We start from the raw sequence: 22209 nt of genomic DNA on the forward strand, positions 1-22209 counted from the left end.
TCTGCTGGACTTATCCATGCTGAACATTGTATTATAAAGTTAGGAGATGTCAATTTAATTAACTGTGGCTTTATAGACTGATATGATGTTTACTGCTTCCCTCCCTCTTCTCATCAAAAGAGTTTTCTGTCATAGAAATCCCAAAGGTGGAATAGATAAAATAAACCTTATTTTTCTTATATCTCCATGGCACTGCCCCAAAAATACTAGATCAGACAGTCTGAAAAGAGAAAATTATTCTTGCTTTAAATCAATATTATTTGTCTCTTCTGTAGGTAGGAGTTACCCAGTTTAAGAACCTTTTCTTACAGACACTACCACAACTGACCATTTTACATTTCCAGTGGCTAATCTACCATACTGGGACTTGTTGACTTCACTGCCAATTTCTTTTATCCCATTAGTTCCTTTCTTTTATTCAGTCATACACTTGCTTTGTGTCCCAAACACGCACATACATCCTTGCAAATCAGAGAGGGATTCAGTTCCCATTTTGCTATATCTTGTACTGTGCTGCCACTTAGATGCTTCCCCCACCCCAATTCTCAGTACATTTAATCTTGCTGGGAGCATATATGTCTGCTGACGTCAGACAGACATGACAGAGCATATACCTGTTTGTGTACCCTGTCCCCCACATGCCCACCTTGCCAGTTCTGGACATCCCTCACCAGTGGCATCACCTCACCAAGAACAACAGCCTCTGTGACAGCAGACACCAAAGTGGTGCCCACTGCCCCTCCACACCCCTCAATGCCTTCCCTTCTCTAGCTGCTCCTATGCCTTCTGTTTCTTCAAAGACATTTGCCAATGTCCTCACTTTTACTCTCCTGTTTTATACACAGCAGAGTTGATCTGTCCAGCAAAGTTCTTCCTTATCTTTTTAGGATTTACTAATTCCTCAGAAAGCTGAAACTGCTTTCACAGCTTTACTCTATTCCTCAATTCCTCCTTTATTAGAAACCAAATTATTATTGTTTCTTTTAAACATTTTTCCATCACTGTTTAAAAACTATAATAAAAAAATCCTATTGACTCAAAAAAAATATTGGTTTTGAAATGCCTTTTCATATCATGAGAGGCAGAAACCAAACTGAGATCCATTACTCTACATGAGCAATCTTATCTAAGCTAACATGAAAAGAGAGATAAAGTTATACATTTCACCAATCCTTTAAGATGCACAACTGAGACATTTTTTGCCATCAGAGGTAGCTATCTATTTCTAAAATGTTTTGGGTATATATCTATTTATAGTTTATGTTATAACTACACAGTTTATACATACATAGGAAAAAATCCTTGCACTTACCTTTGAGAAGTAACATTTATCCCAGGTTTGGTAAAATAGTCTCAGACAGGCACTTAGACCTTCTTTCTATTCCATGCATCCTTTTTTCAAAAGAAGATAGAATCAGAAAAATCCCAGTTGATCTCTAGCAAACCAAAATGTAGACAAGATTGTTTGTCAGATGCAGCCTGGTTCAGTGAAGTCCGAGCGTGTCAATCCCTGAGACTCCTTGCTCAGTAATATCCAAAGCACAAAAAAAGGAAAGAGAAAAAACAGAAAAAGAAAGAGAATAAAAAAGAGTGAATAACTTGTTCTTTTCCTGTGTGATTTAAAAAACCCAGTCTTGGAGGACTAAGCAGCCTGCAGGCTTTTTGAGCATTCTGATCCTAGTGCATCCCAAGGTAACACATGCATTTCAGTATTGCAAGTCTTCAAGTTCATACAAGCAAGCCCAGCTCCTCTGTGTGTGTGTGTGTGTGTGTGTGTGTGTGTGTGTGTGTGTGTGTGTTTTGGGGTGGGGGGCCGAGTCCTACCGCAGGGGGAAGAGAGGCAGGGAGAGTCAGACACACACAGTCACACGCAGGGATGGAAGAAGGAAAAACAGCAAAGTGGAGTGATCTCACAAAGTGCTCTAGATGGCAGAGCCTGCACGGCTTGTAAGACAAGCAATGTGCACACACCAGGAAAAAAAAAAAAAAAAGGAAAAAAAGGAAAAAAAAAAGATAGAGAGTGAAAAACCCGAGAGAACTAGCAGGCAGCTTCAGGAATTTCTTCTTACCTCTTCTGACGATGCAACATGCAGCAAGTGCTTTGTACTGCATAGGAATCTGTGCAGGCACGACTCATCAGACCCCTCACCTCTGAAATAAACAAATATGTACCGTAGCAAAAGGAAGAAAACCAGAAACCAGATGAAACAAGGGTACAAAAAGAAGCTAATAAACAAGTAAGAGTGTCAGGGAGGAGTCCTAAGTGGGCAGGAGGCAAATAGCTGATATAGAAAGAGGCATCCAAACTCCGGGTCCTAACAGAGATTGGCGCTGTAATTATGTGGCAAAGCACTGCCCTCTAAGCCATTGCATAATAATAGAAACCTAAGCTGTGTAGACACAGCCTGACATGCTAAATCCTCAGGAGCTACACTCAACATTTGTCAGTAGAAAGCCTGTCAGTCCTCTGGGGGCGGAGGAAGAGGAGGGAAGACAGAAGAGGAGAGAAATTTTACTGCAAAATGCATAAGCTGCAGTTGAGCTCTCAGGTGGTGCCGATGCTTAAAATGTTATAGTGGAAGTCATATATATCTGTATCGATGTAGGAAAAGATAGATAAAAACCATATGTGGTGCTTAGGTACACAGTTTAGTGGTGGATTTGGCAGTGCTGTGTTAACAGTTGGGTTTGATGATCTCAAAAGTCTGTTCTGACCTAAGCCATTCTATGATTCTAATAGCACTGTCAGCTTCATTCGTTCTATTTAATACTGGAAACATTTTTTCCTTGCTATGTTTTAGAAACTTAAATGACAAAGAGAAGAACATGTACAGGGGTTGCCCATGTTAAATAGTATTATTTCTAATGCTGTTGGCAAGAAAGTAGTAGTTCTCCCTTTGAACTGAACAGTATTGCAATGTCTAAATAAAACTTGAACTGATGTAAAAGAAGTCATGCAGATTGATCAGTCTTTCCCATTAACCAGTGGGCTCCTCTCTCCAGCCCTCCTGATACAGAGACACTCATTTTCTTCTGCTTTTTGGTTGAAGAGGCTCCTAGACAGAGCCAGGGAAAAGATGACACTGACTATAAAAGAGGAGGTAAAAATCCATCTTGTTCTACTACACACCAGTATCAATACATCAACAGAAAGAACAACTCATAATGCACATGGAAGGAATAGAAAAGAAACAAACAAACACACACCAAAAAAACCTCACAAACCAAGAAAGTGGTATCATTTTGCAGTGGAAATTTACCTGAGAACTGTGGCCCTGGGTCACACCTATGGTCCATTTAGTCCAGGGTCCTGTCTCTGGACAGTGATCAGCACTAGACACCTCTGAGGAATCTGAATGAGTTTTTGCAGACTGTGCTAGACAGCCAGGGCTAACCTGTTCATGAGCAAAGCTTCTCCTTAATCCCTGTTCTTTAAAGATTAGTTAATGCACTAAGGCATGAGCAGTGAAATAGTCTGCTTCTGCACATCCAGACTAAACATGTAAGGTCTAATTCTGAGGTCCTTTGCATTTGGTGTAAAGTACACCTCTTTTAAGGCATTCAGGGTCTAAAGAGTAAAATCTTCTGACACTTTGTAAACATCCCAGTGTGAAAAAAGGCCAAGAGTTCAGAAAGAGCTGTAGTATTTCATTCTGAAGGGTAAGAAATATATTTTTATAGCCTCATCTAGCCTAGCTACTCTCCTCATTTACTCCTTACTCCCGGTAGAAACATCAGATGTACTTCAAGAGGCTATCCAGTGCAGGTAAAAGAACCAGGTCACACAAATAATATGCAGGTATCAAATTTGGCCCCTAGAAAGTCAGACCAGACTGAACTGAAAAGTTTGAAGATATTTTTGTGAATGACTCCATAGAGAAATACATGAGGTCTTCTTGGAGGGGCAGATTCTGCTGCAAACTTTAGATCCCTTACTGTTACCAGTCTCACCCCTTTGTCCTGTTCCGGCTGCATTCCCAGTGACTCTCTCTCTATCCCTAAGGTGCAAGCTGCAGGTTTAGCACACAGGGGATCCAGACTCTGGTTAAACAAATGAGGAAGGACTGCACAGACAGCAGTTGCCTATTTTTCAGCCTATTCAGCTCTCCTTGGCTCTATTTGGAACAGTGCTGAAGGGCCCTTCTTGGGAAGAAGGCCAAGAGTAATCTTACTGGGCACTGAAGCAAGTGGTCAGGCCAAAGCAAGACTTGAGAAACTGAAAGCTGCCAAACTGGGTGTTAAAATATTAAGAAATTATTTCATTTATAGATGACTGAAACACAAACTTAGAAAGCTAACTTTAAACATAACTCTTGGGAACCCTGTGCCAGCACATTGGCTAGAAAATCAAATGAAAGCTCTAATCATGTCAGTGCCTTATGAAATAAATGTCAGTGCATCACAGACAAGAAGACATCTCTTAACGACATCAAGAATTAATAATAGACTCTGAGACTAGTGTTTCAGAGTCTGATTTGAAAGCAAAATATTGCTTGCAGTGACAGAAATCAGTGTACTCTACCAATGTACTCCAAAAATCTTTCACCAGCTACAGTTTTGTCAGCGAAAACTCCCAATGAAAAATAAAAGATGATACAACCCTGGAAAAAAAAGCAAAATAACCCAAAAATAAAAGTTTACATGAGGCTGTGGTGTTATGGGTCTCCAGTGTGTGAGGCCAGGGTGCTTTCTGCAATGCCCTTTAGAATTCAATCAGAATTCCCTGGCATTTGCTCCTCATCTTCTCCTCTTCACTAACCATCCCTGCTATTTATATATTGCTTTGCTCCCAAGTAAGGAGCTTCTTAGTGAATCAACAGTTTTCTTTCTTGGTCCTCCTAGCAGGTTATCACTTGCACTCTTCTCTTTTGCTCAGGCCTCCCCTCTCTCCAATCCTGCCCTAGCTCCTAGTCAGCCAACAAGGATGTTTGAGCTACATCTGCTGTTATTTGCACCTCCACAGAAATCCCATCAGACCCAAAGAGCCACAAGAGAAATCTCATTTTGCCTGGGTTGTGGTAATCTCACAAGCTCACAATACTCACTCCTGGAAAGAACTGTCAAGGTTCAATTTTTCATTCTTGACTTAGATCTGGAAAATACATGAGAGACCAGGATTACAGATGTCTCACTTTTGCTCCGTGAATCTTGCTGAGCAGCTGAAGCTTTCAGTGATGCAGGAAATCCTGTGCCCCAACAGAATGCATAATTTCTCTATGAAAAGAGACGCATAAAACTCATTAAATCCTTAAAATCACATTCATACAAGTTTCCTTGAACAGTGTCAATCACTGAAAAGATCTAACTTGACACAGAAATTGTGTAATGGAAACCCTCTCCTTTGACGTACAGTGCCAGATATAACATCAAAACCTAAGAAAAATGAACTAGGCTAGCAGAGCAAGACAGAAATAAAATTGAGATGTTTTTGAGACTTCCAGGACAATTTCACCTGCTGCAAACACCACTCTCCTTTCCAAGTCTAGCAGAAAAAACACTGAAGCCTTTGGCCATCTGATTGACAATACAATTTAGCATGTCCTTGTAGACGTTGGTGATTCCCATTTCCTGCCCACTCTCTTCCAAACCAAAGCTGTCAGCACTGGTCCACATGACCATTTAATCAATGGCTGCCAATCAATTACACTGATTGAAAGACAGCCTAAAAAACCTTTATTCTGTGGCCCTACTGATAAAAACAAATGTCAGGAGCTGAACCCACCAGCTTTCAAACATTGGAGGTTTGGGGAAAGATTGTATATTTCTTGGGTGTTGTACAGCTCAGCTCTTTACAAATCATCGAATATCTGTTTACACATGTATATGCCAGTACAAAATCTCCTTCTCACATCCTCCACCCACACATCCCTCTGCTTTTAAAAGCAGCTCCAGCCAACAGACAAACTGCATGTGCTTTCTTTCACTTTCTTGCATCTTAGCATGGGAAACACTCTATCCAAATTTCTAGACCCAGACATCCAACAGAGACCAGGTGCTGTTTTACAGTGCAGTGAAAGGAAAAGGGGTTTTGAGGGTAATGATGAGACAAAAGCATCACAGAAGGTCCCTTTTGCAATACACTGTTATAAAAAGCATAGACTAATATCACAACAAAATATGAGGGTGAACTTCATTAAAATACTTCAACAGTTCTACAGCAATCTTTCATTGTCCATCATGCAGCTAAATGCAGAAAGGTTTCCAAATACCAAGTTATTTCAGGTCATAGAATAAATTATATATTCATAATCTACTCCATTCTAAGCATTCATCTCATCTGGAATAACCAGGATACTTGTGCTAACCTTAAAAGGACCCACTGTAACTTTGTAGATGCTCTGAAAGAAGGTCAGCATAATATTTTTATCCCAGGGTTATTATTCTTTCCAGGTTCTCCCTTTACAAGCAGGAAAATCCTTGTACTCCTGTTTTGCATAATCACATGTCCAGCTCAGTGAGTAAAATTTAATGCCCTTTGATTGATAGTTTAAGACCAGAAGGGATCATTATGGCCATCTCATTTGACCTTCTGCATAACCTCAGTTACAGAAATCCTCTCTGTGACTCCTGCATCTATCATCATAATATTGGGTGTTGCAAAAATACATATTTTATAAAGGCAGTCAATGATTAAATCTTGATTTAATGATGATGTATTTATTTTACTCTCTTTATATCTTTAACTGCTGGCATTTAAAAAAAAATACCACACCTCATTTTGTTACTCAAAAGACTTTGGAATGTTATCAAAACTTCAAAGTGATAATTATGAATTACAGCTGGGCATCTCCTGTTCAGAAAACTCAGAATTAGGAATAGCAGAAGTTTCTTCCAGACAAGTGGACCAGTTCTTCTGGGGACAAATGAGTGCTCTTTGAGATCAGGGTAATCTATTCACTCAACAAACAAACAAACAAGCAAATAAATAAACTTCTTATTTAGTGGACATCTGTTTTACCACAGTGTTCATCAGAATAAGGAGACTGCCTTGGCAGTGCTTTCCCAATTCTCTTAATTTGATGAAAAGTACAGCATTAGCTTCCACAGTACACCTGGAGGCAGCAGCTCTCTGCCACCTGCCCACGAGGACCTCATCCTGGTGGGCTTGCAACCTCTGGCATTGGTACACTCTGCACAGAACCCTCCCAGTCACCACTGATATCCAGAGGGGCAGCAGATGCCCAGTGCAATAAAGGCATGGCACAAGAGGAGTGTGAATATGAGTCTTCATTATATAGCTTGACCCTTTCCACACAGGATAAGAGTTTTTCATTATTGAAAGAGGATATGTGCACTTGCCATGCAGCAGGGGGTCCCTCTTTGGAGAGGATCAGCTGCTAGGCTGTGATCATCTGTTACAATGGTAATAGGAACAATTTAAGGGAGGTCAGGCTGCCCTGGCTGGGGCTTGCTGCAGTGACTCCCCTGCCAATCTCACTTCTGCACCAGCTGAGTCATTTGTCTTTGTGCCCTGTTACATGGTACAGATCTTAGTTTGCTTTCTAATTGTCACTTAAAAACAAGTTTGGAAGACGAGAAGGTTATTTGGCATTTTTTAACCTTTAAGGAGAGAGGGATTGTGAGAGGCTGGGGACAGGTAATCCTCAGAGAGGATTTGTCAAGCAGGGGTAATGTTGTGAAACCAGTCTTATGCTAATCATGCAAGAAGACTCTAGCATACAATAGAGATGAGTCCATATCTAGGACAAGGTCAGCTCCTTAAGCTGTTCAGGAATCATTCTAGTCCTTTCAAAATTGCTTATCTCAGCCATGGAACTGAATGGTTAAAATTATGTAACTGAATTAAAATACATGGTGGAGGTGAGAAGCTTTTGGGCAAACAAAACGAGGGTTTTGTATCAAAATTACAGCCATGACCATAAAGTCAGTATTGGCTAATAGTTGTCACATTATAGCATGGAGGTGTCAAAGGAATGAATCCATCAATAACCTCAATAATCTACCTTGCAAATTGTGGGAAGAATTCTTCCCAGCCACAAGCATTTAGTTTCTGTGGTCACAATTGTCTGAAAGCTACTAAGTTTGCCAAAGATGGGATCAGGTACTTAAAAGGAACAATCCCAGACCTCTGAAGTGAGTTAAGATTGTAACACACGACTTGCAGTACAAAAGAAATTATACAAGGTGATATTTTTCTTAATGAAGTTTAAGCATGATGCAAAAGATGTGGGTTTTATTCCTAATATTACAAAATATTTAGATTAGAAAAGAAGAAAACCACAACCTAGGCATGACTTGGGATCTGACTTGGAACCTGAATATAATTAAAGTTTGATGCAGAAAGGAAGAGGAAGCAGAAGGGGGTGTGAAAGCTTCAGAGGCAATGCAGGGTATGATTTCTGCCTGCTCTGCTGGGCCCCAGCTTGGGGGAAGATGGGGTCCTTACTGCTCCCAAATTATTCTCAGATCTGTCCTCTCCTATCCTTCCTTCCTGAGACTGATGCCAATGAAGTGTGGATGTGTAGAGAGGAGATTCAACAAATTCTTCTTGGCTTTTGCCTGAGGCCTTGGAAGCTGCTGAAGGACATGCATGGGTGAGGTCCCTGCTTCCATTCATAACCCAGGTGGGCATATCCAAATAAAGGAGGAAGAGGAAATTCTGTGGTACTGCAGAGTAGCAGTATCAGGATAACAAGTGATTTGGATTCCTCTCTCAGCCTCTGTTCCTATTTGAGTCTACCAGAGAAAAAGAAGGAAGGAGAAAATTAGTCCATATCTTCTTAATTCCTACTTCATACCTTCTTTCTTATTTATTTCATAAAGTTAAGAGGAATCAAAGAGAAAAATGACAGCTGTCTTAAAAAGCATCAGTGAATGCAAGAGCTAAGTCAAAGTACGTAAATTTAAACTGTGATCAGAAGGAGACACAGCAAGAACTACTTGGCTGTGAGGAGAATAGGGTACACAGAGCAATTTCAGAGGTTTCAGGTTATCTCAAGCATGGTATGAAAAAAGACACCATTTTAAGAACAACCTAAGTAGAGAATCCTTTGACATGGTTTTCACTGCTCTCTGTGCTCTCATCTCTGAAAGGGAAGTGGGACCTGGCCTTCAGTCAGACCTTGCATGTCCAGGGCATCTCACAGTATCTTCCCTCTGCTGTTATTCTGCTCAGGGACACTGGAGAAAACAAAGTATGCAACTAATAATATGCATACACGGAAGAAAACTTTCCTCATGTATTAAAAGCTTGAGCATCTATTGCAAAGCATGTGTGATGCAGCTCAGTATTTTAACACCCAATGCAAAAACTTTGGGAATTCAATTTTTGCAATAAGTTTGCTCTATAAGGGTTGGACAATCTTTGCATGAGCTGCTACTTCTCCTCACCAGCCTCCTCAACCTCTGTGTTCACAGAGATTACACATGTAAGAAAATCTGTACTTCCTAGAGAATCATGGTAAGATGGACTTAATTTCTGTATTTCCTTATAAAATGTCAAATATTCACAGCTATGTCAAATTAAATGAGTTTCTTGTGCTGCTGTATTTTTCAGCTCATTGAGTCCTCCTCAGACGATACCTGTCCTACCATTACATGATCTACCTCAAGAGATTTTATCTAAGATTAGTCAATGCAAGCTCAGTTTCAGAGCAGAGTAAAGGAAAAAATATGAATTTCAGAAGAGCTTGGATACTGATCCACTGCTGAGTCTTTATCACAGTTGTATTAGAGGAACAACAGAAAACGCCTTTGTGGTTACAGGCATAAGAAAGACTTACAATAAGGCTTGGAATTTGGTTCACTACAGAGCAAGTAAATACTCCCTAGAAGTTAAAAGGAAATTATTCTGAAATAGCTACAGAAATCTCTAAGAAACCAGGCACATAAATGTCCAAACCAGAACTGGCAATTCTTGCTTTCTTTTTGACATTTTCCCTGATTTCTATACATAGGATTGAACATGAGGCCACCAGAGCAGAAGCCTGAAACATTTCCATGTTTCTCTTGTACCTGGAAATCATTGTCTCTGTAACTGGGCATAAAATGGGATATTTAGAAGGCATTGATTGAAAATATTAAAAGTAGAGGATGCTGAGAGAGAAGATATAGCCAGGCATTAAAGGATGAAATTTAGTCATGTATAAGGCCTCGATAAGTGTGAGAATATACACAAATATGGGTGTACATACATACACAGGGATGGGTACAAGCTCTGTGGCAGCTGTTCTAGAGAGCTGCCTCAGAGACTTTGGGGTCCTTCAAAGGTTACAGTACTCCACACATGACCAAGCACATTACAAATAGAACCTTACTTGTTTACAGAACTTATAAGCTAGATGGGTTTTCAGACAGATGAATTAATGTGTACTGACGTAGAGATTTGGGCCCTTTGATCATCATTTTGGTCTGAACAGTCTCCCCAGCAGCAGAGCTTTGGGATGTCTCATGACCCAAGATCCCACGAGGGACCCTCCTGTCTCCCCTGGAGTGCCCATTAAATTAATGGATATCTCTACCATTATTCTTTGTACTGCTGGAAGTAACTGGAAGTTACTATTCTATATTAGTTATTATTATTATTATATTATATATATTATATTATTTATAATATATTATATTATATATAATATATATTATATATAATATATATAATATATATAATATATATTATATATTAATATTATTATATTATATTCTATAAACTATACTATAGAAACTGGAAGTTTCTATTCCTACCTAGGACCTGGCTACAGAAGAATTTACACCTGCTGCAAATAAATGCCATCAAGCTGACACCATCCTGCCTTACAAAGGGACAAAGATGAGGGCTGAAGGCACCCCAAAGAATCCCTGTCTCTAGATCTCATGTATGCTCCCATGCTACAGCAAGGTAGGAGTAGATGGTGCTGCGGGAAAGCAAGGGTACAAACTCCCCTGTGTGTTTATTCCCTTCATGCTGCCCAACTTCTTTGCTACCCATCCTAAGAGTTCAATTCCTGTTTTGCAGAGGAGAAAGAGAAGGAAATAGAGATAGTTCTGTCATGCCTCCCAGGGCTGCTGGGAAAAGACAGGGAATCTGGCAGAATTAACATTAAAAATACAAAACAAAACACAACAAAAATGCTAGACACAGAAAAAACCAAACATGGAGAGAGAGAACAAATGCGTGAAACAAGAAAACAGAATTAAAGGGATCATCACAAAAGGGTTTGAGACTTACATGTCTATGAGAACAGAGAATTTGAGTGAAAACAAGAGAAAAGAATAAGAAGAAAAAAATATGAAAAGAAAAAGAGGGAACTCAAAAGGGGAATTGAAGAGGGAGACAAAAGGGGCAGAAGGGATTTTTGATCATCTTTTCCCTATTCTGGGCAGCAAGTAAAATATGGGCTGATGACTTCAACATCACCAAGAAGGACAAACCGTTTTGTGAGACATCACTGAAGTGGGCAAATATTTTTGGAATGCTTTCCCAGGATCTCATGCAAGTGTATTAACCAAGAGGGCTGTGAACCTGAGGTGGGTGCTAGTAAACAAATAAACATAACAGAAACTCCCTGATTCACACCAGCTAATAGAGATACCCACTACAATTGTAAAAGCTGTGAAACTGAAATGTTAATTTCTTTCATGCCAAAGGTTTCAAAACAAACACACTCTTTAGTTAGAAGATTGTATTTTATAGAACCCAAAACAATTACCCCTACAAAAATAATAAAAGCAAAGCCTTCCCTTGGTAATAAAATCGCAATGTTTCCTGAATGTCTGATGAGAATGTATTTAGGGAAGCCTGATGTGCAATCACACACCTAATTATTTCTGCTCTCACATGATCTGTGTAAGTGCTTTTCTCTAATGTATGCAGGCAGAAGAAAGGGACATTTATATACATATATATATATATGCTCTAATTTTGGCATCACATTCCTTTTGATCAAACACACCATTGCTTAAAGAGAGGAGAGAGGAGCAAAAATAGAGGCAGATATTAAAGAGAAGGCAGCATTCAGCACTAAGATCCAGGGCACAGCCCTTCCCCTCCCACACCTGCATTCGTGTGGGAGCTCAGTGGTGGCTCCAGGTCCAGCTCCCATCACTGGCTGCACAACAGCATGACACACAAGCAGACACCAAAAAGCAGCTGTGTCACTCTTGATTAATATTTCTCTCTGGGAACAAGAGCTGTTCATTTACACAAGGACCATGGCTCAGCCTCAGAGAGCATCCAAAACGACATAAGCCAGGGAATAAACAGCAAGAGCTGCACCATGACTTGGCACAAAATCTGGTCATGGGACATGAAACTCACTCTCAGTTTAAATAATAAATTAAGACTTCCACTCAATTCTTGGACTATCCAGTTACTCAAATTGGAAATGCCTTTGTTAGTGCAGGTGTTTCCCTAATGCATCCACTCGACATTTGCAGTCTTGCTGAGACAGGCCAAGTATGAAACGATGTGATAGAAAACACCCTAATTCCTGGATAAAGGGGACATCCATGCAAAGCTGATGATTTAAGGAACTGATGTTACCACTGCCCGTAACAAGCAGACACCAAAGCTGCTCAAGCCAGGCAGAAAAGCCCACTAAGAACTCAACTGCACTGTCAGGCATGCAAATGTCCAGGCAACTTTGATCTGAGTTGTCAAACCATTGACATTTCACGGACCAAAGCCCTTCAAATCACACAGAAATGTACTTCACCTCCCTCAGTGGATTTTGGATCAGACCTTACTGAACACATAAAGCTGGCCATTTACTTTGATGTTTGATAAATTTCCTTCTCTTTGAGGTGTGTGTTTTAATAATTTAGCCAAATAGGCACATGTACTGCCAAGCACATTCTTTTCATACAGCAAGAAAGGAACCCATTTTCTGTGAACCTCATTTATCTACTCTCACACAGAGTACAGCTCTCCTCAGGTGCAGTACAAGGGCTGAGACAGTTAACTACAAATATAACCCAGCTAGAGACACAAGGTGCTTTCCAGAAAAAGAAACAGCTTCACTCTCTACCTTTCCCCAAGCTATTTTTTAAACATTAATTGGTATCTTTTTCCTTCTGATATATAGTCCTAATCTAAAATTTAAACCGAAACCACATTGGCCACCTGTTTTTAATCCTGATGTGAAATCAGTGCCTCCATCAAATCAGGTTTTGAAAATTATACAAGCAAGACCAAGCTATGAGGCAAGAAAGAATGATACTAATATGCAGAGACCCTCAGGAAGTAGTTTTCTTTACTTTCACACAGAAAGGAGAAACCAATCAGGGGTAAAAGTGCTCCAGAGGCTTGAACTCTTCTCATATATACTTAGGCTGTCTGAACCTGAAATTTTGATGTAAATTAAAAATAGCCTTATTTTTCTACTAGAGGGAGTATTATATTGAAAATAGACCTATTTCAAAATATTATTTCTACTGATTTTCATATGAAAGCAATCAGTTTCAGTATGTGTTAAGTCACAAGGTGTCTAAAAAAACCTGTGAAAGTTAAATTGACCAAATTAAATTTCATTTAACTGTGCACTTGACAATTCTAGTTCAATGCTATATCTAAATACCTAAATCAAGCTTCAAAGTAGCACTGGAAACTAATTCAAGGTCCCAAGTTCAACTGAAGTACAACTGAAGTTCAAGTGAAATACATGGCAACTGTGCCATAATGCCAGCTGAAAGCTGCTATTTCTGATGGCAGAAAAAAACCCACCTAATTGTGAATTTTATTTAAGAAAACCAGAAGTAGAAGTATATTAACTAGGTTCAGACTGTGAATGAGGGAAGCTCCTTTTGTGGGAAGCAATTAAACTGAAATCGGGATTAAATACAACCTGTAGAAACAGTATTTTGTAAGTTGTTGTCAAGTAAGTGGGGTGAATATTCTTCAAAAAGTCCAAGAAACATCTAATGATTAAGATTCAGGCTTTCCCTTTTTACTGTTATCTCCAGCTAGCACCCTGAGTTCCTGTTCAGGAGAAACATCACCAGTGCAAGGCTGGGAATGCATGTAGACCAGGCCATTTTTTATGCTCTGGAGTCTGGCTGAGGTTTCAGAGAACCTGTATGACAGGATAAGATTTGAAAAGGCTCCATTTTTGTAGAAGAAAGAAAGTGTAATACACATGCAACCTTTAAAAACTTTAGCTAGTCCTCCCCCATATTACTCTTCATCAGCTCTGTGTGCATCACACAACTTCTGCAATAATGGCACCATTTCCTAAAACTGTTGTCAAAGGTATCTTAAAGAAAAGCAGGCAATTTGGAGCCATATAAGGTTGAGCCTGAATATACTGTTTATGTTAGAGGAGATGGTCCCAAAGGGAAGATCTATTCAGATGAATGTTGGATGTCCAGGTTGCAGAGCCTAGTTGTCAGATCCAGGAGGCTGCTGCGAGTCAAAGTTTCCTCAGGAACCTGACACAAAGTCTTTACCAAAGGCAGGAAAGGTGACATTGTTCAGCTCACATCCCCCCTGTGGAAACTGCTGTTGCTTATCCCTTCAGCTGTGAAGTGACTGCAGCTCGAAGCAGCAGCTGTATGAAAGCTGACAGGGTAAATGTGGGCAGGGTGTGCACACAGCCCCTGTGCTGAGCTCCTGATGCAGTCTCCTGGAAAGAAACACCTTCACTGCAGTCATTTGCAGTTTCTCTGCATGATGTCCTGATTAATACCCCATAGAGAAGCTCTGCATTGGATATGAATGGGCAGGCTCTCTCCACCTCCAGCTTCTAGGTCCAGTCAAATAAAAAGAATATTACTAAAATTACTAAATTTTAGGTCCTTAAACCATGGGAAAACACCACATGCAGCAGAACTGATACAATTCTACTATTTAAGACCTGTGCAGAGGCAAGTCTAGGGAGAATGAACCAAGCACAGAGCACCTACATAAATGTCCCAACCGGCCCTAAAAGATGCAAAAAAGTGGTAGCAAAGGTCTCATGGTGCCCACAATGTGGTTTCTTGTCTTTATAAAGAAGGGAATGACAGACCCCAATAAAGCCACTGTGGTACTGAAGGTTCTGTGAAATAACTTTGTGGGTATTCACTCTGTGATGAGTGATTTGTTTCTCCTGTTTATTTGTGAAATAAACTGTGCACTTACTTGGATGAGGAAGAATAAGGGAGTCCAGGCCAAATGTAGATCTTCTGCCTGTAAAGATGATGATAAGGAGATTAATAAATCTGAGTTTTCTTCACAGGTCTGCCTACCTGTATCATAGAGATCTGCATCTTAGACCAAGGTTACCAGAAGAATAACCAACCATCCACTCCCTAAAGTTTCAATTCATCTCTCTGCAGAGATTCAGGGCACTGACTCTGTCTTACTTATGCCTATTCTTCATATCTTGTGGTAGCCACCAGTGACCCTGTGGTAGCTGTTTTCAAAAGGATGCACATCACGATTGAAAGGTACATACTACAGGGAGTTTACCAATGTGCAATTGTCTCTTGAACAGCTCTGGTCAATTTTGCAAAGAGAATTGCAGCTATATTAGCAAATTCTCTATATGGAGGATCTAGAATTTATCTGAAAAGGATTTTCCTTTAAAAAAAAAAAAGTTACTATTCTTTATTGTTTAAGAAGCAAAGAATGTCACAGTTAAATCATGTTTCCATTACATTTTTCTGAGACTGTAAGAGTTTAGTAGGGTCTAAGGAATATATTTTGTTAGACTTTATATTCAAGTTTTGTTGTCTTTCCCAATATACCTCTATTACATTGATAGAAAAATATGTTCTCTATTGCCACTGTTGTGTGGTAGATGAAGTGTCTGTTCTATATGTGGAAGTAATTGAGAGCATTAAAAAGTGTGGTTGCTGTTACAGTCAGCCTTACTTCAGGTCAGAGCAAGGAAAAATATTCACAGCAAGACCCTAGTTCACTTTTTTCCTCCCTTGAAGAACATATGTGCTGTAATAAACGACAAATTAAACCTTAATTAACTGAATGTTGCCTGCCTCCCACAAACACACTTTGTAACCCACTCCAGGGGTTCTGGGCTGTCGGCAGAGGATCTTCTCACTTTGTTTTCTTTGCCTTGATGGTTGGAAAAGCGGGGTCCCTTTGATGGCCACTGCCACAGGTCTGGGAAGATTCATAATTGATTAACCCCCCAGTTTGTGAGAGAGACAATTCAAACCTTAGCTTTCTGTGAGAGGGGAGAAGGGGAGCATCTTCCTTCCCTCAAATGTGCTGGTGCCATGTAAGCAGTGTAAGCACCATAGTGCCTTTAAATTATCAGGCCAACTTCCTGACCATTTCAGTTTTAACTCATTATAGCAATGACAAGGCTGCCCAGAGTGACAGATCAAAAACTCTGTAAAATTAGGTTGTGTGAGTGTTTGGCTTAAGGCAGCTGGATAGCTTTAGATGCTGAGGACTGTGACCACTGCAGACAAAGTTCTGAACTGAATTAAGATCAAGTCCAACCCCTCTTCTGAGAGCAGCCAGACTCCTGCCCCCAAAAATTGACTTTCCATTTTAAAGTGACAAGCAGTGCCAGAGGTACTCTGCCCTTCTAGCTTGAAAAAGTAGGGGCTTGCAGTGTACACCTTTCCAAAAAGAGAGGAAAATAAAAAGCAATAAACCAATCCCTTACAGAGAAAGCTGGTGATATAACATGGTGATCTCTTGAGCCTCTGTTGACATTTCCTCAAATTTTAGAGGTCATATATTGGTAGAGCAGAAAATTAAAAGAGGAAAGAAACATGCAATCTGAATTATTAAAAAAATAAAAAACAACAAACAAAACCACCAAAAAAAGAAAAACCCAACCAAAAAAAAAAACCCTAAGGATAAGGAAAAAATATCTTAAGCACAGGGGGAATGAAATTTCTTAGGGAAATTCCATCCTACTTTTTCCCTCTCCCTATTCTGTCCCAGATAACTTAGCCAATTGATCAATTAAATCCAACAGGCAGATAGAGGCCCTGGAAGTACAAAGCAAGTACTAATGCCACAAAAATATCTGGGAGGAAGAGCCTATGGTGTTTGTGAGGTTCCCCAGGACGAGGTGAGAGATGAGAATTTGACTCCATGTTCTCAGATGGCTGATTTATATTATATTATATTATATTATATTATATTATATTATATTATATTATATTATATTATATTATATTATATTATATTAATTGTAGAATGGTATACTAAAACTATACTAAAGAAAGACAAAGGATACATCAGACGGCTTAACAAGAATGATAATGAAAGCACTGACTCCTCAGAGTCCAACACAGCTGATGGTGATTGGTCACTAATTAAAAACAATTCACATGTTTGGATAAACAATCTCCAGACCACATACCAGAGCAGCAAAACATGGAGAAGCTGAGGCTTCTCATCTTCCCAGGAGAAAAAATCCTGGCGAAGGGATTTTTCAGAAAATATCAGGGTGACAAGAGCCATTATATTTGTCCTTAGATGTGAGTTAGTTAGCCAGGAAGGACTACCTCACTAAGTGCAAACTTTTAAATGCCCCATCACAGGAAAGACATTAATTGGAATTTGCTTCTCTCCAGGCATTCCAGTTAAACAATTCCCACACACAGCATTGGCATATGCAAGGATCTGGTGTGCACACTAATAAATTTTTTTCCTGCTTTTTGGAAATATGCCTGTATATTACGAAATGTTTCTCAGCAGGAAATATAAATCTATGCATTGTAAAGATGAATGGATAAGGAGAAAACCATCTGTTCAAGATGCAGGACCCCAGGCACAATTAGATATTTGATCTGAATCACCAAAATTCTGCTTCAGTTTCTGTGACAGCAAATCAGGTGTGCATGAATTGGGTTTGCTCAGAGATTAAAGTGAAAAGGGCATAAAATATGATTTAATAATCCTAGTAAGGAACTTCTGCAGAAATCAAAAAATCATGAATTTATAATGCATTTTTAACCAAGAGATACGTGCTTGCTTTAAACATTTAATTAGAGCAAGTTCCAGGTATAAACTCTGAGGAAAACAGTGTAAACCATGAGGACTGATATTCTGAAAATAAACTTTTATCTGTTTCTTCTCAAAAATCATGACATTTGTCTAAATACCATCCTTTGCTTTTGTCATCTGAGCAGCAATTCTCACCTCAGAAGCACTCAGAGAGACAGATGAAGCAAGGTGTCTGTCCCATCTGCAGGGGTAGTGGGTTTTTCCTTGGAGAAGAAGAGTGGGCACCACTTCACAGAAGTCACTGCAGACACAAATGTGAACTGAATCACTGGGTGTCCCTCTTCTTTCTTTCCTATTATTTTTCTTTCCTATTATTTTTATGTTTAATAAGCATACATGAAAACTGGTGGTCTGTTTAGATTTCAGCATCAAGAAGAGATCTCATGTGCAGGTCTTTGAGAAGAATCATAACCTTGAAAGTTGAACAGGATGTTAATGAGCTTTAGGATTCAAAAGATCACAATGGAAGTTGAACTCTGCTGTTGAACCCCACACTTAGATGAGTGATTGCACCCTAAAGCAGCCTACACACTACAGAAGACTCTAACCCATCAGCAGTGGACCCTACTCTTCAAAGGCTCCCAATGACAAATAAATAAATCTATTTTCTTCATCGGAGAAAATGGTAGCTATGGATCAAGAAATTAATATGTCAACATAAACCTTCATTGCAAATTGGCACAGTATTGTCAGCTATTTGCTGTTCTTGCATGTGGCTTTGCTCTTCTCTCCACAAGCCCAGGATTTATATGAGTAGGTCTGATGATACTTCATGTAATCAGGGAATAGCAGGGAATCAAGTCACACAGACACAGACCAAGATCACGGAATGTCTGGTACAATCATGTCCACAGGGCACTTCAGCAGCACAGTACTGCTCAGTTCAGCAGCAAACTGTCATAAACAGTAAATTACAAAAATAATGAGGTTTGAACAACAAGATAATTAAGAAAAATAATTGATGGAGACAGGAAAAGAGCAAGACCTGGTTTTGATTACTTGTCTTCACACATACCTGATTTCATTGAATATGTCCCTGCTCATTGGAGTGGGGTTGGATTAGATGACCTTTAAAGGTCCCTTCCAATCCAAACTGTTTTATGATTATTTGATATTTGTATCAGAGTATCTGTCTTTGGGCAGAGGAGGTATTTACAGAGGGGGTTACACAATGAAGGGACCCAATTTCCAGCCCCTTCTTGCCACCATATGTGAAAGAACTTCGTTGTGTACACTTCACTCTGTGCTGCAGAGCTGGATGCATAAATCTCATTCATATTTTTGGCAAGTAACCTGCACTGTGTTAAACCAATTTGATGGTTTAGTCTGCAATTGAGAAGACTTCTGCATAAAAACTTATTTTCTGTTCAGCTTTTACACCATGGCTTTAGTCACAATTTATGTCTTTCTGTCAACAAACAGTCATTAATTTCTTGCAGTTACAGTCAATATCTGCTGTCATACTTCCCTCTTTATGTTTGTGCCTGCCATTCCCTTATTCTATTCGTGGCTTTTATGCTGCTTGTGAAGCAATTTAAAGGAACATTAAATCAAGCAAAATATTAAAACATAAAATAACAAGAATTTTAAAAGAGAAACATGAAAATAAAACTGAGATAGAATTCTTTCATAAACTTTTAAAAGAGGGAAAAAAGAGTGAGCACCTGAAAGCAATGTCTCTGCAAGAGTCGTGCACCTGCCCAGCTGGCAGTTTGTGGATCGGGTTCTTTCCAATGTGGATCTTCACATAGGGGCACCCTCCATTCAAGGAAATGTGCAGCTGTTTCTGTTTTTCTGAGACATTTAGTTAGGAGGAGAGAAGTGTTTCTCTCACACTGATGATGCAGAAACCACAAAACACTGGAAGAAAGATTTCTCCACTCTTCAGATTGATGCTTAGTCCAGCAGGTTCACTAAATAGTGAGAAATCTTTGAAATTATTTGCTTATGGAAAAATTTTAAGATAATTAATATGCAATTTGATTGAAAAAAAATCCCCCAAACCTCTCTACTTCAAGCCATTTTAATTAATTTCTCCATAAACAAAATCCCATAATGTATATTCGAAACCTTTTGGGTGAGAAAGGTGAGCTTTTATTAAGTTTTGAAATAATCTTCCTCACTAAGGAAATGGTGCTGGGAAAGGAAAAGCTTTGGGGTGACAAACCAGTGTGTGAGATATTTACTACAAGGCTATTTTGGGGGAAGCTCAGATGAAGGTGATGTGAACTGAGAGAAAACTGAATGCTTAAAATTATGTGAGGTGGCAAAAAACTTCAACACCTTACAAGTTTATGAAAGGGACTCAAGAAGCTTGGAAGTCTACTAAGAAAGAAAACAATATGTCAAGAATTAAAATGAGAAATAAAGTCAATCCTCTGACAGAACTTAGGATTTCAAATGAACTGACCATTGTGGGATTTATAAAGAAAGAAACTAGAGATTTTTATTCAGGACACCATTGCATAGCTAATGTTCAAATCTTAATTACCCTGTCTGTAACTTTTGCATATTAATCTTTGTTACAAAACCACACAGTCTTGACTCACATTCTGTGACATAACTCGTTGCTTGGCTAAGGCACCCTTTACACAAATATGGAATTGTCACAAGAAATAGGCTAGTGTTGTCTGCATTCTTACTTCTAACAAGCACATTTGACAACAACTTTAAAACTTTAATTGAACAGAGAATAGCTATAAAATTCCCCTAACAATTTTTGTTTTGTTTTGTTTCTACGCAAAACATTTCTAAGTAAAATGAATAAGTGCTTCCAATTGCTTTAATACTGGAGAGATTCAGTTCTCCTGAAGTTTTTTCTAGAATATGATTCACAATTTAGAAGCTTAAATAAAAACCTGGTACTTTATTCAGAGTAATCTTTATAAAGTTTCTGCTCCTTCAATAGAATAATTTTTACATTTCACTGCTACTATCAGACAGACACCTCTGCATTCAGGAGCAAAAGGCTTCAACATTGCACAGGTTTGCTTCAATAAGCAAAATGTAGAAGGACAAACATGGAGTTAGTTGAGATGGCACAAGATATCCTCAGTCAGCTCAAGCTCTGAAAAAATAATGTTTATTCTTTTGGTTCCTTGTTATACCTGTATCTATTCCACTTAAGCATCCTCTCTTTATAAAGAAGCTTTCTAAAGTAATATCTGGAGGAACAAAAAAATCTATTTTTCTCTGAAATGTCTGATATGAGAAAGACTACACCAAAAAATGCACTAAAAAGACAGAAATTGCATGTTTATGTAAGTACTGGTTTTAATGCAAACCTCTTCAACACTGAGACTGTTTGAATTTTATTCAATTATTTTTTCATAGTTTAATCCCATTTTTATTTGAAAGTGACTATACCAAGGTCTGAATATAGCTGGGTGAGCTGTAAGATAAGCTGAGCCTGGAAGTAGATATGAATGTCAGAATGTTTAATATTCTGCTGAAATTTCCAGTATCAACTTGCTTCTTTCTTTCCTGCCTTGAAACCTCTTGGTTTCTTGATTGCCATCCTTTCCTATGCCATCCAGGATCATGCTGGAGGCTGAGGGCAGAAAAGAATGAATGTGAATTTCCAAGGACCCAGGAAATCACTCAGAAGAGGAGAGAGACAGTTGCAGGAGCACAGGCAGGAAGGAGAAAAGAGTTTTCCAAAGAGTGAGATGAGATGAGATGAGATGAGATGAGATGAGATGAGATGAGATGAGATGAGATGAGATGCAGATCTGGACAGCCAGTCTGCAGGGGGATAGATGTGCTGAGAATTACAGGGGACAACTGGGAGCAGGAAAAGGTGCTCAGATACTGTAGAATGCTGAGAATGCTGTGGGAAAGAAGAAAAGAAAACTTCTCTCTGTTCATAAGCAAGACACCTAATGGTCTGGTGATGGTTAAGCAGTATGACATCAGCATTTCATGGAACTTGCAGGATTTTCCAAACAATCAAAATTTTATACAAGAATATTGAAAAATATTGAAATAATTTCCTAAATAAAATGGAGATTCTAACATTTTTTCCATGATTATTTCATTCAATGAATAAGTAACATTTGCAGATAACTGGAGCGATGGAGAGGTTATAGCATCTTGCTACAAGTCTCACTTGGCAGTAGGTTCAGACAGTTCCAGACAGTCTCCAGACTTGTGCTGATGATCTGTAACACTGCAGTGAATATGTGAGAGAAATCCCTCTGCAGGCACCGAGGTCAGCGAAGCAGGAGAGGAAGGAGGTGCACTGGAGCAGAGATTCCCTGCAGCCCCCAGTGAGAGAGTGTCCC

The 22209-nt window shown here is 39.2% G+C and overlaps 1 protein-coding gene across 4 annotated transcripts in view; it reads right to left on the reverse strand.

The window, feature by feature from the left end:
- The window catches only part of LRFN2 (leucine rich repeat and fibronectin type III domain containing 2), a 158318-nt gene extending 155889 nt beyond the window's left edge, over window positions 1-2429 (reverse strand). For 3 of the 4 annotated variants that reach the window (XM_054630416.2, XM_077175816.1, XM_077175815.1), the window contains exon 1: window positions 1313-1955. The gene's annotated coding sequence lies outside the window, so the exon portion shown is untranslated. Of the gene's footprint in view, window positions 1-1312; window positions 1956-2069 lie in introns of those variants that run through there. The other variant, XM_077175814.1, reaches the window with a different exon arrangement.
- Between the last annotated feature and the right edge of the window lie 19780 nt (window positions 2430-22209).

The sequence above is a fragment of the Agelaius phoeniceus genome, chromosome 3 (genome assembly GCF_051311805.1).
Source record: "Agelaius phoeniceus isolate bAgePho1 chromosome 3, bAgePho1.hap1, whole genome shotgun sequence".
Taxonomy (NCBI): Eukaryota; Metazoa; Chordata; class Aves; order Passeriformes; family Icteridae; genus Agelaius; species Agelaius phoeniceus.